Raw genomic sequence first — 10,761 nt, 5'->3', positions numbered from 1 at the left:
TGGGTGTACTTACCTACATGCAGACAATACTTATACAAATAAAATAAAAATAATAAAATATTTTTTTAAAAAGCCAAGCATGGTGGCACATACCTTTAATCTTAGCTCTCAGGAGGCAGAGACAGGTGAATCTCTGTGAGATTGAGGCCAGCCTGGTTTACATAGTAAGTTTTGGGCCAGTTGGGGCTACAAGGAGACTGTCTCAAAAACAAAAAACAATAAAAAAAGAAAAAAGTAGGAAAAAAGAATATCCATAGAAATTCAGGTGAAGGGAGGAGAGTTTAAGGATTATTATACTAAAGAAGGAGGGCAGATTAGTTACTGAGTGATCAAGGCCAATGAAGAAGCTGTGTGCTCCAGAGGAGGGCCTAGGATTTGGCAGAATGGTTCTGAAAGTCCAAAGGTAGTGGACATTAATGAACCAAAGAATTGCCAAATATCAGATGGCTCCACTAGGATCAGAAGGTATGATAGCATATTATAAAATTGTATCTTACAATATTGATATTAATTCACAAAGTTTCATTTTTTTCAACAATATTTTAAAGCATGGTGCCAGAAATAGGATAAAGATGATGATAATGAGTAAAGGTTAAGAACGAGCCTGGAATAAACTACAGAGAAAAAAGCTTGTAGAACTGATTTGCTGTGTGTCCAGCCTGGGCTAGGAGGCAAGTAAAACAAGAGAAGATACCACCTTGGAGACTTGTTGAGTGTCTGAAGGAATATGAGTGTTCAGTGCTGAATATGTTTAACATAAATCTGTGAGAACAGCGAGAAAGACAGAAGGTTATGCGTAACAGTTTACGGAAAGGACCTTCCAGGGTCTGTGTTCTTGGATGTGGCATTTTCTGGAGATAATGTCAAAGGTGGGGTTCTTCTTTTTAGAGACTGAGCTAGTGTGTCATCTACTTCATGAAAGTTCTGAAGACGAGGAGGTTAAAGAATCATGAGACCCTGTTAGGAAGCTGGGTGGTAAACATGCTAGAGAAGAAGAGGAAGAAGGCTCAATTATGCATCATATATGGAAAGCCCATATTACATACATACGTATAAAATTACATAATATTTGTCGATCACACTTTGCAAGGGTGATTGGAGAGTGTGGGTGACTAGCTGAAGAGAATTCTTGACAGATTCCCAAAAGTTCTCAGATGTTCGGGAAAGATCAATAATTCTCCTGCTGCTGCTGATGTAAGAGGTGAGAACTGAATATGCAAACTTCTTTAAGAGAGACGAAAACCAGGTTAAAACAGTAATAATAATGCAGCGTGAATGGATGTGAGGGTTAAAAGGACATGTTAGCATTAAAACATGGTATGGTGGGGAACACTAGGGATGGGCTTTCAGCTGAGCAGAGGAGATAAGAGAGTTGGGGCTCTGAGTAGGTCTACAGGACCTCTGGCTCCTCAGAAGGCCCCTTTCTTGAGGAACATGTGCAAGACACTGTTCCCTTTCATATATTCTTACTTAAACGTAGCTCATTGTAACAGACTAAATTGTGGGCAAAGGCTTCTAACAAGAAGCTTCCACTTGTTTCAGAGAAACCACTCTAAACTGCCCAGTGGAGAAGGAGCTGGATAAGGTAGCCAAGGGAGGCTGCAGTTACATCTTGATAGCTGTCATAGGAATTAACTCCCTGCATGGTAAAACTACATGCTGATCATGTAATTGTGAGAACAAAAACAACATAGTTTAATTAACAACCACAACTGAAAGGTTGAAAATAACCATGCTGGTCAGGACTTAACAGCTAGCAGACAGTCAAAAGCCAAGAGCTAACAAAGCAGAGGCCAGAGATGGACAAACTGGGACTCTAACCCTAACTGGATGGGCAGCACATGAACAGTATATGATCATCTCCCTGTTTGGGCCAGAGGGACATGAATAGAGTGAGGGTAGGCTCTGCCCATGATAGCCTGGATAACTAACCAATTGCAACAGAAATTACTTCAGTCTTTGTCCAGTTTCTGCCATAAGTCCTATAAAAAGCCCCTAGACAACCAGCTCAGTGGGTTTTTCTTTCTCTTGGAAGGCTCACAGGAGCTTTGCCTGGTCTCTGGAGTTCTGCTTTCTACCATAAATTTTTAATCTTTCTTCTTTAAGCTTTCATTCTATAATAAAACTCCTTAAAACTCACCCTTTGTTTATCCATGAAATTTGTTCTTGGAATTCTTGAGACAAGGACTTAGAACCACTGACTCCTGAGTTATACACACCTACTCAAGGGTAGCCCCCATCTCCCTTCAATAAGATAATTAGTGGTATTGGCCTTCCAAGTTAATTCTTAGTAAATGAATGTCCTTACTAAAATCTTTCCTATAAGCCACATTGTTTTCCTTCCTACAAGTAACACAAAATATTTTTGACATCTACTGTGTGACAGTATTTTCTTATATGCAAGCTAAATCAGAATAAAGCTTGCTCTTCTAGAGGAATGGATTAGAAAAATAAATAATTGCAACAGTTGTAGAAACAGATCTGATAAGGTTGGCGTGTGGTACTGTGGAATTACATAGTAGAGCGGGACTAGCCAACTAGTTGGTAATTAAGGCTTCTTAGTGCTAACTCTGTTTAGACCTGGGGACTCCTGTGTCTCCAAGTTTTGCTGCCACCCACACACAACTGGATGGTGGTACAATCAATCTCCTGGTGTGTCATGTCCAGTGAAGAAATAAATTGACAGGTTACGTACCACGTTTCTCCTTTTTTCACTAAAGAAAGAGTTAGGATGGCTTCTGTTCCAGCTGTCATTAGTACTTCAGAGAATTACAAAAGCAGTGTTTGCCATGATTTCCGGGCTTTTACTTTCTGATTTTGTGTGAAATGCATTTGTACTCATTGTGCTAATTTTTCTTTACTGACTGTAGCTCTGAACCTTAAGCTGAAGAAAAAATTTTGCTGGCCTGTGGTTCCTTAGTGGGTTCTTTGTTCAGTGATTAGGGCTACTTCTGATTTAAATATGTGCTTTGGGGTAAAACACCAAGCCAAGGGAAAGGAAGGAATATTTACTTACTGGATTTCTAGTCATGATCTAGGTAGTGCCTAGGATTTTCACAGTGCCGTTTTTAACAATTCCAAGAGAGCTAGGGGGTAAATACTAGTCTCCTTATTCCGCAAAGAAGGAAACTGAAATTCAGCTCAAATACAGAGTTCCAAGGAGTTCAGATAGAAGACTGACTCGGCTTCTAGGCTTGAAAAGACTCTCTCTCTGGTTGAAAATCACAGTGACTAGAAGGAAAGGCTGGGCTAAAGAATCAAGTCTACGCAGTTTATTTTAGGTGATTTTTATTTCCTTCTTTAAAATAATGCATTAAAAAAACCCTACATAGTTTGTTCTAGCAACCTACACAGAAATGTGTATGTGACAGTAGTAACTACATGGCTACAGCGGCCTAGATCCATTCTGCTAGAGTCTGCAGGTCTTCTTCAAAGCTCCTTTTGAAATCTAATTGTCTCTGTAACATTGTTAAGAGGTGAGGCCATTGAAAGGTGATTAAGTCATGAAGGCTCCACCCTCATGAATGGATTAACACTGTTATATTAGAAGTGGGCTGGTTCTCGTAGGCATAGGTTCCTCATAAAAGGATGAGCTGAGCCATTTTTTCTTTCTCTCGGCCTCACTTGTCCCTTCACCATGTTATGATGTGCCTCATCAGCACCATGCTCTTGGACTTGCCAGCTTCCAGAACTGTAAGAGGTAAGGTTTCTTCACTATATGTTACTCAGCCTGTCATATTCCGTTATAGCAATGGAAAATGGACTAGGACACTCCCTTGCTTATTGTGCCATTGCAATATCAAATGCTTCACACGGTGACATTCTCAGAGACTTGCAACAGCAGATAAGAAGCTGATATTCAGACTGAATTCAGAAGGCATGTGAGCCGTCTACCTTGCCTATGTTATCTATACTAGCGCTCAAAGTATTGCAGAAGAGAAAGAGGGGATCTCAATACATACTGATAAAGCTCAGCTCTGTCATCAAGAATCCAAAGCAAAACTATAACCATGAGTCATGGTCCACGTTAATGGGTCATAAAATAAGTTTTGTGGGTTATAATCAATCTTTAGACATAATGAATTGAAATAGGCTAGAATTGTTTTTGAATTATATCACTATGCATCACACATTGTTCATTTAAATATTATTGTTGTGACACTTTTGTGTTTTATGAGCAAATGTATAACACTAATCACTTGAGGTAGAAGATGAAGGAAAGAACAATCTGGAAACCAAAACATCCCTTCAGTAATTTTGTGCCATTAACCAAGGCTGCAACTCTAAACTAAGTTCCTATTGTGTGGATTTTTTCTGCTGAATATTTCCAGTCAGGAAGAAAAAAAATAGGAAATTGAAGTACATTCCATTCTGATTTCATCAGTCCCTGAAAGTTTGCACAGCAGAGAGCTACAGTAAATTGCTGAACAATCTGGGCTTTTCCTGGCAAAGCAGGAGTGCTTGCTCCTGATGCACTTGCTGATAAGGGAGGAGGTGTTATGTTGTTCTCAGCAGAGTTGAAGGAGTAACATGGCACCTGCATTGGTCGATTTAGCAAATTTTGTTTGGGTCTTTCGGTCATTTGGGCCATATCCATTTATTTATGTCCAATTAAGGATGTTACTTGAGAAGAAAAGAAAAGAAAATCATCATACATTACCACTGTTCCCTACTTCCTACCATGTTGATTAAAAAAAACAAAGTCAAGGGGGTTGGGGATTTAGCTCAGTGGTAGAGCGCTTGCCTAGCAAGTGAAAGACCCTGGGTTCTGTCCTCAGCTCTGGAACAAAGAAGTCAATTGTGAGGCCATAGAGATGGCTCAACAGCTAAGAGCACTTGCTGCTCCTTCAAAGGAGCAGAATTTCATTACCAGCACCCATTAACTCCAGGGAATCTGATACCCTCTTCTGGCCTTTTCAGGTTACTTGCACACATACACACACACATAATTTTAAAAATTCAATTAAAATACTTTATGTCAACTTCAGTGTTCTTTGCTTATTTTGACACACCATCTTCAATAGATATCTTATTCAATCAATCAGACTGTTTATAATGATAACATGACAGCTACACATATTATCAGTGTCATTTAGTAAAACTTACACTTTTGTATATTTTTTATAACCAGACAGTTCTGAAGTTGTGTATATGTGTAACTATACACATAACTAAATAGCTATGATAGTAACTATTTCTGAACATATACTGAACATATACCCATTTCACAGATTAAGAGAACAATGCATGTACCATATTAAGAGGCTTGAGTCATACTGTGTACAGCAGAAAATCTTTGAATGCTTGTATAGAGATGGATGATGTCATCAAAATTTTAAGATAATACTTCTGTGGCACTAAGATTTTTTTTAAATTTAAAGAGAAAGCTCATAAGAGGGGTTAAACTCTTTGAGGAATGATTGTCCAGCCTTTATAAAATGTTATACCAATCCCTTACACATAGTCCATACGCACAGAATAGCAAATTTAACAGTGCAATGCTTCTCAGGCTTCAGGTGCTTGCCTTCTCATTGCAGTTGTGACTGTCCCTTGAACATCAGGCAAATCCCTGTTCTTCAAGATTAAGTTCATGTGCTGGTAGTTTGGAGACAGAATTATTTACATGTCATTTGCCTAAAATGTAGCATAAAAGTTAAGAGGTTGGGAATTAGCTAGATTTCCTCTTCTTCTTACACATTGTACTAACTTTTGGCAAGTTCCCCGGGATAATCTGAGATCAGCTTCCCCAATTTTAAAATGAGAAAATTATTACCCACTTTGAAACGGAATCTATAGGAAACAACTCATTGCTTGAAACTTGAGATGAGGAAGTCATACACAGGGCGAAAAGTTCTTTTTTCTTTGAGGCATAATTTCTTGAGCAATTAATAAAATATCATTTAATCATACTCAGTTTTTAATAACATGTTACAACATGACATCATTAGAGAAAAACAAATAGTCTTGTAATGAGTGTTTCCTCAAAGAATCCTTGAAAACTTATAAAAGGAGAAATCCATATTTTTTGGTAGTTTAAGATCCTAATGCAGTCTTCTTCTTTATTCTAAGACAGTTAATTTAGTTTGATGTTAAGCAAGTCTCTTTCATTATCGAAGTTAATTACAATAGTTTATTGACGTACTCTAAGATACTGCTGCTTTCAATAGCAGGAAATTCATTTCACAATTAGCACTTACCATGTAAGCAGCATTAACTTGCTCACAGATTAATAGACTATCTGCTACTGTCATTTCCTGGTAGGACATACTTTCACAGAGCAGGAGAAAGCTGAGCAACAGATATCACTAATCTGGTGTCTTGGGATATGGTCCCAGAGGCCTGAGCTTTACACTGAGTTCATGGGAACCGATGCTGAATTGAGAAGAGTGGAATCTCTATTGCAGATTGAGCCTGTGGGCTCAGGTGGACGTGCCAAGTATGCCATGTGCTGAATGAACCTTTAGCCGCACTTCCTTCTCACATGCAGTGACTCAGGAAATGCTGTGTTACTGGCTGTAGCTTCTTGTCAGGTTTATGACTCAACAAACTGAAATACTTGCCAAATAAGATTTTGTTACACAATTCACACTACTCACTCATAGCACATATGATGTTAAACATAATCATCTGCAGCTCAGATTGGTTGGTCATTAGACAGTGAAGTAGGGCAGAGATGAAGCAAGATGAAAAACAGCCTGACCTTGGCTGCAGAGGGCAAGAAGATGCCAAAAGACACAAGGGCACACAATTTCCCTCCTTCTCTGGAAAGTCAGACCCATGACCATTTTATTGAAATACAACATGGAAAAATCTTTCCTGAAGGCTACTTCTTAGTGCCAAACATTTCCTGGTTTTCTTTTTGTCTTTAATATGTGGTTGATATTAACTTACTTTAGAAAATAGCTTTGTTTCTTTGTGCCTGAGGGCCGAGGAATATTCATTTCACAGAAAAGTCAAAAGTCTGATGTGGGAGGCTGGGAGTAATACTCCAGGTCTGGGTGAAAATGACAGGTGCTGGCATTGACATTCTTTTCCTCTCCCATCCAAGAGTGGCAAGGACTCACTAAAGGAAAAACTTGTTATCATGAAATCTGAAAACAGAGGTGCCTGCCACTTTGAGGGGTGGCCCACTTCTCTTTATCCAAATTCTCACTGGAAAAAACTCCTCCCAACCAACAGGATATGAATATCAACTCTCTAAAGTAAAATGGAGTGACAATATCTCAAAGAAGAAAAGACCAAAACACTAGAGAAAGCAAGTATTTGGTATTTGGAGGAGGAGCCATCATCCCAGGCATACTGTGGGAGCTAGTCGCTGGCCAGAGAACATTTTGGCAGCTCCTGTTGCCATTTCTTGGCTCAAGCCAGCTCACATGGGCTCATGGAGCTGATTGCTAAATTGTGGGAACTTTGTTATCAACTTATCAACTGTTAGTTACAAGAATTTAGCCACAGTGGGAGGGAGTGTTTACACAATAAAAATAAGCAAGTGGAGTGCATCCAAGCATTTATTTATTTATCTGTTTATTTGAGAACTGGCTCACCAAACTCTTTAGAACACCAACTTGGTTCTCCAAGGCTTTGTCCTCTACTGAGATTCCTTCACGGCTTTCTTTCTTTCATTGATTTTTTTTCTGACCTCACCAGGGAGGCAACTCCCACACAGGAAACATGCTTATCATTTATTCTCACTAAAAATATGAGGAGAATCCTTTTATTTTCTTTTTGAACAAAGGTGCTAGTATCTAAGGATGAAATGCTCCCAAACAGAGGATTCCTTGTTCTCAGTGACTGGTTCTGCCAGTTGGCTCCAATTCCAGAACACATTGTTTGCTAAGCAGCAAATGAAGGCTGCATGCCTGAGCACTACAGTATTTGCAGATGGCAAAAATGCTCCGAAGACAATGAGAAATGTGTAATTTAGAGCTGTATGGAAGGAGACAGCATTGCTACAACCAAAATGTGTACATAGTTTCAGTGAAACATGCATTTCCTACCAGCAGGATAATACAGGGGTGCTTATGAATCTCATCGTGGGTTTTGAAACAACTCTGCAATATGGATTTTATGTCATACACTGTCCTAGGAGTTGAAGCTGTAGACGATTTCCTTCTTCCTGGCCCTCTCTTTTGAGACTAAGACTCCTTGTGCCAGCTTGAAGACATTTGTTCCAGGAGAAGTCTTACATAGATGTAAGAAGTCTTACATAGACGTCAGACGTCTTACATAGATGTAAAACTGTAATTCAGCAATGACCTGTGCTGCTGTCCTCAGGAAATTCTTGTCTATGAGTTTATCAAAGCCATCCACTTGCTCATGTGGTCTAACACCTCACTTGTCAGGCATCAGCTTGATAGGATTCCTGTCAAGACCCTCTCTTCTCTTGTCCACCAACCTAAGCTATCATGTCAGTACCTATGCCCAGTTTCAGTCAGTTCTGGCTTTGACAGACAGGTGTGAAACCTTTTGAGCTCAGTTCCTAGCATCTACCTAGACACTAAAACTCTGTCAAATCGTTCACATTGCTGAGTAACTCTAAGACACTTAGCTTTCCTTTATCGAGGTTACTTTTACTCATGTTTTTGAAGACTTGCAATTGACAGATTCCACTAGATTAAAAAACAAGAATGAGGGCAGTTACTCTTATAATCTGCTCTTTGATATCATTGCAACTTCACTTTCTAGAAATATCATGGACTGCATTTACCCCGGAAATATCTGACTGTATGTTGTTCTCCAAACTTGGTGCTGTTGTTTGGATATAGTTTGAATGAGTCTCCTAAAAGTTCACGTGTTGGAAGTTTTACACCCCACCCATGTGCTAGAGTTGAAAAGTGTTAAGTTCTTTAAGAGATGGGGTCTGGTGTAAAGTTGTTAGGTCATTGTAGATATGCCCAGAGAAAAAGTCAACATAATTCTCATGGGGTCCCAGACTCCTTCTGGTGTCCTGTCTTTCTGTGTAATCTCTCTCTTTCATACACTTCATCATCATACATTTTCATACATTTCATACACTGGCATCATCCTCCACTAGCACCCTCACCAGAGGCAATGAGGTTTGGGCTTTAAGTCTCCAAACTGTGAGCTAAATAAGACTCTTTTTTTTTCAAAGTACCTAGCCTTGGGTATTTCATTATAGTGATAGAAAACAGGACGATATGCTGGGTAAACCCATGTTCTGTTTTTTATGACATTTTGATTTAAGAATATTTTACTCTATAGTGGTTTATTTGCTTTGAGTTTAATGCTTCACAGCACTTAGAGAAGCAAGATGCCTGAAGCAATTGAGGTGAATCACCAGAACTGGATGTATACCTACTTTGAAAAGAAGGGAACCTGGCAAGAAAGAAGAAATGATTTCCTCTTGTCTTTAAAATATTTCCCAAAGCTTTTCTGTTGAAATGTTGTAGGCACAAATAATAAAACATGGACCTAGAACAATCATCTTTTTCTAAAATAAATTTTTTATTGGTTACAGGGCTAGAAGATGTTCAAGAAATCATAGGGGTGGATGTGGAGGATGGGGACCTTGCTGAACTAGAGTCTGGCGATGTGCCCAGTGGTTCTATTCTATGACTGAGCTATGTAACCCCAGGTAGGCTGGTTAGCCTCTCCTTTACATGTGGTATATCTTGCTCTGGAAGTATCTGGCTGTATGTTGTTTTACAAACTTGGTGGTGTGGTTTCAATGCAGTTTGAATGAGTCTCCAAAAAGCTTGTATGTTGGAAATTTTACACCCCACCCATGTGCTAGTGTTGAAAAGTTGTAAGATCTTTAAGAGGTAAGGCCTGGTGGAAAGGTTTTCAAATTGTTTCTAATTAGTTTAAAAATGTGGAAAGTGATTAATACTCACATTAATTATAGGTCGTTTGGCTACAGAAGAGGTCATGAAAAACAACCATAGCAAAGCTGCAAATGTGGTGGGAATTAAAATTTGTGTTGAGCTCTGAGCCAGCCAGTGTCCTGACTTTCTCTATTTAAGAGCTCACAGCAACCTCACAAGGAAAGGTTGTTAGCCCTGCATAGATGTGGTAACTGGGATTCAAAAAGGTTGTCCTAAATCATAGGCAGCAAGTGAAGGGGTTAGGATCAAAGGTGCTCTTATGCTGTGCTCCTCAACTGGTCAGGTGTGCCCACTAAATGACACTGTCACTACAAGTGAAGCATCATGCTTCTGGAACAATTCAAGGCAATAGGGGACACAAAAGAGATCTTCAGAGTATTTTTCAGATCTCATCTTTGATAAAACTACTTTTAAGTTACCTCAATTATTTTGTAATGTAAGAGAAACTACAGTAGAAATGACGTTAGTGGATTTGAGACTGAGTTTAGAATAGTATTTCAAATCGATATGTCTATCAAAAATTATACTTTTATGTGAAAATGTTATTATTACTATTGAGTCTACATTTTGGTCTAGACACTGGATGAAGTGGTATGGGCGACTGCGCTCTCTCTGGGTGCAGGGTGCGCTCACTCCCTGCGGGTCCGCAGACTTCTCTGGGAAGCTGCGGCTCCGGGAGTGGCACGGGCGGATCTAGGCTTTCCCCGTGGCTCGCCCCGTATCTCTGGAGCTTCCTCTGCTACTGAAGCATTGTCCAGCCGGAATCCCGTCTCAACCCGTGTACTCTTCCTCAGGATGCGAGGCTCCTGGCCACTGAGCCACGCAGGGAAGGAGTACCGAGATGGCAAAGGTAGTGTGTCTGTGGGTCGGTAACGGAGAGTGCTGCCCTCTGGGGGGATCAGGTTGCTAGTACATA

At 39.7% G+C, this 10,761-nt stretch overlaps 1 long non-coding RNA gene across 3 annotated transcripts in view; it reads left to right on the top strand.

The window, feature by feature from the left end:
- Positions 1 to 389: 389 nt before the first annotated feature.
- The window catches only part of LOC115072112, a 20,120-nt gene continuing 9,748 nt past the window's right edge, over positions 390 to 10,761 (top strand). The window contains exons 1-3 of one of the 3 annotated variants that reach the window (XR_003851177.1): positions 408 to 465; positions 3,660 to 3,700; positions 9,479 to 9,595. This is a non-coding gene — a long non-coding RNA (uncharacterized LOC115072112). Of the gene's footprint in view, positions 466 to 1,137; positions 1,202 to 3,659; positions 3,701 to 9,478; positions 9,596 to 10,761 lie in introns of those variants that run through there. The other 2 variants (XR_003851178.1, XR_003851176.1) reach the window with 2 other exon arrangements.

The sequence above is a fragment of the Nannospalax galili genome, unplaced genomic scaffold, assembly GCF_000622305.1.
Source record: "Nannospalax galili isolate Female #2095 unplaced genomic scaffold, S.galili_v1.0 scaffold800, whole genome shotgun sequence".
NCBI lineage: Eukaryota > Metazoa > Chordata > Mammalia > Rodentia > Spalacidae > Nannospalax > Nannospalax galili.
The sequence above is the reverse complement of the archived record's forward strand: the minus strand, read 5'-3'. Positions and strand labels throughout refer to the sequence as shown.